This window comes from Neofelis nebulosa, chromosome 12, assembly GCF_028018385.1.
Source record: "Neofelis nebulosa isolate mNeoNeb1 chromosome 12, mNeoNeb1.pri, whole genome shotgun sequence".
Taxonomy (NCBI): domain Eukaryota; kingdom Metazoa; phylum Chordata; class Mammalia; order Carnivora; family Felidae; genus Neofelis; species Neofelis nebulosa.
In genome coordinates, this window is record NC_080793.1 from 72142279 (window position 1) to 72150144 (window position 7866).

Here is a 7866-nt window from a genome sequence, read left to right on the forward strand (position 1 = left end):
AAATGCAAATCAAAACCACAATGAGGTATCACCTCACACCTGTTAGAATGGCTAAAATCAAAAGGACAACATATAACAAGTGTTGACGAGGATGTGGAGAAAAAGGAACTTCAAGCACTGTTAGTAGGAATATAAACTAGAATAGCCACTGTGGAAAACACTATGGAGTTTCCTCAAAAAAATTAAAAATAAAAATACCATATGATCCAGTAATTGTACTATTACTGAGTAGTTACCCAAAGAAAATGAAAACATTAATTCAAAAAGATATATGCACCCCTATGTTTATTGCAGCATTATTCCCAATAGCCAAGATATGGAAGCAACCCAAATGTCTATCCTTAAATGAGTGGATAAAGAAGATGTGGTATGTGTATGTGTGTGTGTGTGTGTGTGTGTGTGTGTATTCAAATATTACTCAGCCATAAAAAGAATGAATCTTACCATTTGCAACAACATGAATGGGCCTAGAGGATATAATGATGAATGAAATAAGTCAGAGAAAGACAAACACCATATGAGTTCACTCATATATGGAATTTAAGAAGCAAAACAAAAAAAAAAAAAACAAGAAAGTAGGTTCTAAAATACAAAAAGCAAACTGGTGGTTGCCAGAGGAGAGGTATGTAAGGGGATGGGTAAAATAAAGGGGATTAAAAATACACTGATCTTGATGAGCACTGAGAAATGTATAGAATTGGTGAATCATTACATAATACACCTGAAACTAATGTAACACTATGTTAATTATACTTAATTTTTTTAAAAAGAGCAGAAAAAATAAAATGAGCCACCGAGATTTGAGGAACTAAACTTTTTATGTTAACTGATTTACATTCAAATTTAAATAGACACATAAGGCCAGTGGCTAGCATACTGGATAATGCAGATCTAAACAGCATTCATATCCTAATCATCTTATTTAATTATAGTATCCCCCAAATGCAGAAAATAGCCCAATAAAGACCTAACTGATTCCAAAAGCTGGATTATTTGATTTTATACATAGCACCATGGTGCCAATGAGGGCAATGACATGGAGGCATATTAGCTTTATAAACAAAGCCAAACAAAATATACACATTATCCTAGCCTAATATAAAAGGACTGCATAAATGAGTGCAGCTCTGGAAAAAGTTTCCCATGTCCTTATAAAATAATGTATCCAAAGGCCTCAGAAGTTCACCTTTATAGACAAGGACCTGTTTATTCCATCAGTTGTACCTTAAATGTCTTGATTCTATAACAGGAAGCTTTGTTGCCCAGCATGATTCTTCATTCCTTTTTCTTATATATTTACTAAAAAACAATAATTTACTTTCTTAAATTTTTTTAATGTTTATTTATTTTTGAGAGAGAGACAGAGTGTGAGTGCGGGAGGAGCAGAGAGAGAGGGAGACACGGAATCCAAAGCAGGCTCCAGGCTTCCAGCTGTCAGCACAGAGCCCGACATGGGGCTTGAACTCACAAACCGTGAGATCATGACCTAAGCCAAAGTCAGATGCTTACTGACTGACCCACCCAGGCACCCCAATGATTTACTCTTGATATCGAGATTCTTTTTCCTTCCTTAAGTGAATTAGTCTGAATGGATCCCCACTGAGCTGCCAAACACTGACCACTGTGGTGTTTCATTCAACTGCTACTCTTATATTGACACTGAATCATTGCAAATCTCATTGCCAACTAGGTATGAACCCACTTAATGGTAATCTAATTTAAACCATGTTTTTCCAGGAACACAAACATAGGACCAAATCTGTCCTTTAATTTTTTTAAATAGGACTTGCTAAGCACTATTCCTGGAGCTGGAAGAACAGTACAACATGATGTAACACCCAGTCCCCAATCTAAAATAGCTTAAATAGGGGCCCCTGGGTGGCTCAGTCGGTTAAGCATCCGACTTCGGCTCAGGTCATGATCTCACAGTTCATGGGTTCAGGTCCCACGTTGGGCTCTGTGCTGACAGCTCAGAGCCTGGAGCCTGCCTCAGATTCTCTCTCTCTCTCAAAAATAAATAAACATTAAAAAATGTTTAAATAAATAAAATAGCTTAAGCATATAACATTTTATACTAATAATCAGAGAGTTAAGAGTAATTGGTACATCATAATGTACCAATTATGCTACATTCCTCCAATTTATAATGATGTGTCTTCTGAAATTTCTGGATTCGTGAGCAGAGTGATTGCATGGTAATACCTGAACTTCTTTGTATTTCTGGTTCCTTAAAACTGCTTTGTTAAAACGTGCTATGATGCAGTATCTGTAAATTATCTCCAGTCCCTCAAAGGCATTATTATTCTCCTATATTAAATAAACTTTGTCTTGAAACACTCAGAAGTACCCCTTTTAACTTTATTGAAAAAATAGAACACTATGGCTTAGAGCTCAAACTTTGATTCTTATTCTCTGAACTTCATTCTCAACTTTTTGTTTTGTGTAATCAATAAAACACAAGTGAAATACCATTAAAATCTTATTGCATTGAATAATTTAAAAATATTCTATTTTTCAGACATAAATTTTGTAGACTAATAATAACTAACATCTGCCCAGCACTTTATAGTTCAGAAGATCTCACTTAGTCTTCATATAATCCCACATGCTCTCATTGTTACTTTGCACATTACAAAACTACAGTTTAGCAGTAAGGTGCCTTCTCCAAGAGAACATGTGGAAATTATGATCTAGAGTAGTACTTTACATTTTGTGTCCAGTGAATCTTGGTTTGTCATAAAATAGAAAACAATGAATACCATATACCGTTCTTGAACTCAAAAAGCTCATTACCATACTTAAAGCTCTGAAAACCTCTGCACTTAAAAAATAATCTGTTTAGGGGCATTTGGGTGGCTCAGTCAGTTAAGTGTCTGGTTAAGCTCTTGGTTTCAGCTTGGGTCACGATCTCGCAGTTTCATGAGTTTGAGCCCTGCATCTGGCTCTGTGCAGGCAGCGTGGAGCTTGCTTGCAGATTCTCTCTCTCTTCCTCTGTCTCTGTCCCTCCCCCATCATGCTGTGTCTGTCTCTCTCAAATATATAAACTTTAAAAACAAAAGAAAAAAACAATCTGTTTAACTTTTTTTTTTTTTTTTTTTTTTTTTTTTTATTTTTGGGATAGAGAGAGACAGAGCATGAACGGGGGAGGGTCAGAGAGAGAGGGAGACACAGAATCGGAAACAGGCTCCAGGCTCCGAGCCATCAGCCCAGAGCCTGACGCGGGGCTCGAACTCACGGACCGCGAGATCGTGACCTGGCTGAAGTCGGACGCTTAACCGACTGCGCCACCCAGGCGCCCCCAATCTGTTTAACTTTTAACCCAAGCATTTCCCAAACTTATTTAGCCACAGAATGTTTTATTTTTTAAAAATATAATTTATTGGTCTACCAAATACCCTTTGAAAAAATACTGAGCTAGTAAAATGTCCTTAAAATATCAAAGGTGATAGAAAATGGGGTGACTATATAAAACTTCTTAACTCTCACATATTTGGGCTGTTACACTTCATGTAACCCTAATGTCTAAATATTCTCTCTAAATGTCCTCTTCTCAAAATATCCTCAGTTAATGTGTCTGTGATGTACCTGTGCCCAGGAAATAAAGCTAAAACTATGGTCCCATTAATGCTTCAGCAAGAAACATTAGAAGTATGGGTTTGTTTCTAAATGTGAGGGCCAAGAAGCTAAAATAAAGTTATAATTATGTAAGTAGTGTCTATCATCCTGAATAGTGGTCTGGCAGAGCTCCTCCTCAAGACTGCATTCCTAGAGCATTCTTTCAGCCTAGAAGAAGAACTTCTCTGGTGTCCCTAGGAGGTCTCTCAAATAGAAAGCCTCTGCTTCAAACAGAACCAACAGACACACCTCCTCACTTCCTCTCAGTCCTCAGGCCCAGTCTTTGTTGCCCTTTGCTTAACTTCCTAAATTAGCTGAATTAGTATAGCTGTCCTAAAAGATAGCAAACTCAAACTAGCTTAAGCCCTTGGATAACCTCAAGATGTCCCACTTCCTAATTCAATAATATGAAAAACAAGTAACAGAAGATTGCCAAATGGTACATCCTTCCAAGAGAAGCTATTTAAGAAAAGGAAGGTGAAAGGTGGCAGGGTAGTCTGGAAGCTGGCCCAGAATAATTGTGTTTAAGAACAGGAATATCTTAAAAGGAATGACCATGACCACCAATCAGACAAGCACTCTGGCTTGGCCTTCACCCACTTCATCTCAACTTGAACCTTGTTTCCTTCATGAGTAGAACTTAATCACAACAGAAACGAGACCTTTGAATCTGCAAGAAACAGTTCATCAAGACTGTCTCTGCCATCAGCAAAAGAAGACTTAACTTTGCTTTCGGTTTGCAGTCTTAGCATCTCTGTTTGATTGGGCCTGCCTTTTCTCTGCTGCACTCTTTTCCTGACAGACCCATCCTGTCCTTACCCAAAGTTTCCTGGCTTTTAGAAACTATTCATTTGAAACCTGGCTCAGTCTCCTGTCAGAATTAGTCTTCCCTCCTCTGATTCCCTCCCCTGTCTCCACCAGCGCTATTCTTCTCTAGAAAGAAAAATAAAGGGCTGGGCCAGTTGGATGGTAGCCCTTCAGAATCAATAAAAAAAGGGCTTTCACTGGAATAAAATGGTATGATGGTAACATACAAACTGATCTTGCTCATCAAAGCTGATAGTATACTTGAAAAGAAAAAATCCTGACTGATAATAATCTTGCCTCTGCTAAATAGATGTTAAACTTTTTTTTATATTGGTTTTAATAACATCAAATTATTAGATATTTCAGAATCTCCCACTGGTGCAGTCTAGGCCTATTTATCTGTTAGAATGCAAACACAATATAGTTAGTTGCATGTCTGCCTGTGTCATTTTATACTTGCATTCCCCAGAAATTAGCGCAATACCTTGCATTTGGTAGGTGTTCAATAAAAGTATGTTAGATGAATTAACTGATAGTCTTTCTTACTCCCAACTGTAGGCTATAATCTAATAGAAACTGGAAAAGAGGGCTGGCTATTTCCTCAGTTACACCCAAGCTATTTAATTACCTTAATTTCTCCAGGAAGTTTTGAAAAAAATAAAAAAGCAAATTGAGAGAGAAAAACCAGTTCCTTCTGTAAGGATAACCTGTGTTTGCCTATGAGACAACTACTTTGTGGAAGAAGATAGTAGAGAGATGGGATTTAGCAGAGTTGATAAAATGTACAGCTTTCCTATTCCTTCCAAGTTGAATATTGACTAAATGGTCTCTTTATTTGTTTTGTAATTCTCTAAACCATTATACACACACCCAACGCCAAATGCAAATAATGCATTTATCCACTCTTGAGATTTTCCACCAGACTCTTTACCTCCATTAATGCCTCCATTAATGCAGAGAAAGTGAAGGCAAATAGCTAACATAGTAAACTTGGCTAGAAGTGAATTTACCCACTTGGTCCTTTCCTCTGCCTTTCTCATTCTGCTGCCACTTCATCATACTGTTAACATACATGCATGTACATGCTCGTGCACATGCATACACATACGCACTCCAAATGAAACCATGATATGAAATAAATTCATCTCCATTATACAGAAAATTCATTTCCATTGCTTAGGTTTCTTATGCTATGTTCTTTGGACTTAGCCAGATCCAAATTCTATTCCAGCTCTACCCTTTAGTAACCATATGCATGACCTTTGGCAAGTCATAGAACATCTCTGACACTCAGTTTTCTTTTGGAAAATGAAGCTGATGATGTTTCAGCTTTCAGTCTTTCAGACTTTCTGGGAAAGTTTAAGTTGCATGATATATATTCATATCATATATGTATGATATATGTAATAAATATAATATATATAGTATATAAATATATAAATGCATAATATATAAAATGTATATAAATATAATATATATAAATATCCAGAAAAGTTGCAAATACAGAGTAAATACTCAATACAAGTGCCTCATTCTTACTGATTAAATTGTCTTCTGAGAAGCTGGAACATACCCCAATGAATTTCTAACTGTTGTAAATTTGAAGTTGTTTGTATGCGCTCAACCATACCCTACAGCATGCCCAAAGTCTCTGCTGGCCTCTGCTGGGCCTTTGTAAGAATCAGGATCTTCCAAGCCCCCCTACTCAACCTTCAGCATTCAGACACCCCAACCATATCCCCAACACACATAGTCCTGCAGGCCAGCTATTATGGAGAGGAGCAGGGCCTGGATTTTATCTCCCAGTTGACTCCTTACCCAGGCCCTTTTGCAGTTCACAAGCTACACGGTCATATGAGGGAAGTCTGAGTGTTTCTGTACTCCAAATCAGAGCCTTTCTAAACCTTTGTCTTCACCTTATCCCCAATGAACAGTGAGGGTAGTTCTTCAAATCCTACTTTCAATAAGAATTGCTTAGGCATCATTGTTATCATTAACAAGAACTCCGAAAATATCTCCTCAATTTTGGGGCACAAAAATGGGAAAGAACTAGACCTTATAGTAGCATTTCTAAAACTGGAAACTTTGACTACTAGCATAGAAATTATGCTCTCAGACTTGGCAATTTCCCAGGAAAGCTGATGCAAAGACTCCTGGGAGTTCAAGAACTCAGAATTGGGTTTGCAGCGTAGGATGGATGGTATGTGCCCAGACCAAGTGGCCCACAATAAGTCAGAACCTCGAGTATATACAGCACCAACTACAAACAAGAAAGACTTGCATTCTGCTCAGTTCTGTCTCTGCATATACTAAGAGGTAATGCTGGGCCACACACTTTGCTTCTCTGGGATGCAATTTCCTCATCTACAAAAGAAGAGTTAATACATACCCTATTCCTTAACAATTCCCCCCAAATTTTTGAGCTTCAAGTAGGTAGGATGGTATATGTGAACTTTAAATCAAAAAGGCATTATGAATAATTCATTATCAATCTTTGTCTCCCAAAATTCATCAGAATCACAGTAATAAACCAGCTATTGAACCAATGTCAAAGAAACAAGCAAATAAAATATGATTATCATTAAGATGTTTAAGTGTCAATACCCAACTCAGGCATCGCCGTTTCCGCAGACCCATTCCTGACTCTCTACCCCATGCCATTCTTTTCCGGGACAAAAGATACTTGTCCTCGGTGTTGCTGCTATTTCTCGTAGTTACTTCTTTGTTGCACATACTCCCAAGGAATTATAGTTATTTGTTTGCTTGTCTGTCACCCCTGCTAGACTGTGAGTCATTGCAGGCTGGAGCCATATCTGTAGCCCAGCTGTGACCTGGTTCAGTGCCTCCCACATAACCCTGCTGTAGGTGTCGCAGAAGGTGAGCGGAACGGAAAGCCGCCTGACCTGTGTTCTTTTCTCAACTCTGCACCTCATCAATGCCATGAGCTTGCACAGATCCCTTTTCTTCTGTGAAATAATGACAATAGACTAACTCAAGTTTGCTAACAGCTGTGCTCCAGGCCCAGTCTAGCCCCAGACATGGCTTTTGGCCTGATAGCAGTTGGCATCCATAGTGTTAAAAAGAAAACTAAACTAATTATGAACACTTAGATATCAGAAATCACATAAAATTATAATTTTCAGCTTCTCCTTAAAAAATGAGAAGCTCTCACAGCACTGGGCTTCCACTCTTTCTAGCCACAATTGGTGGAGCTGGCTGCTGGCTTGATCCCTAAGACAGGTTAGATGCTGTCTGGTCCACCACAGTCCCTATTCCCTCTTGGCTGAGTCACTGATTCAATTCAAGTTTTCTAAATGTATTCTAGTCCCAATAACATCATTCTCGGTCTACAGGAATCCTCTCCCAAACAGATACAAACACACACTCACCCGCACAGGCACACGTTTTTTACCACAGAAACAGGAAGCTCTGAAGCCCACTGAT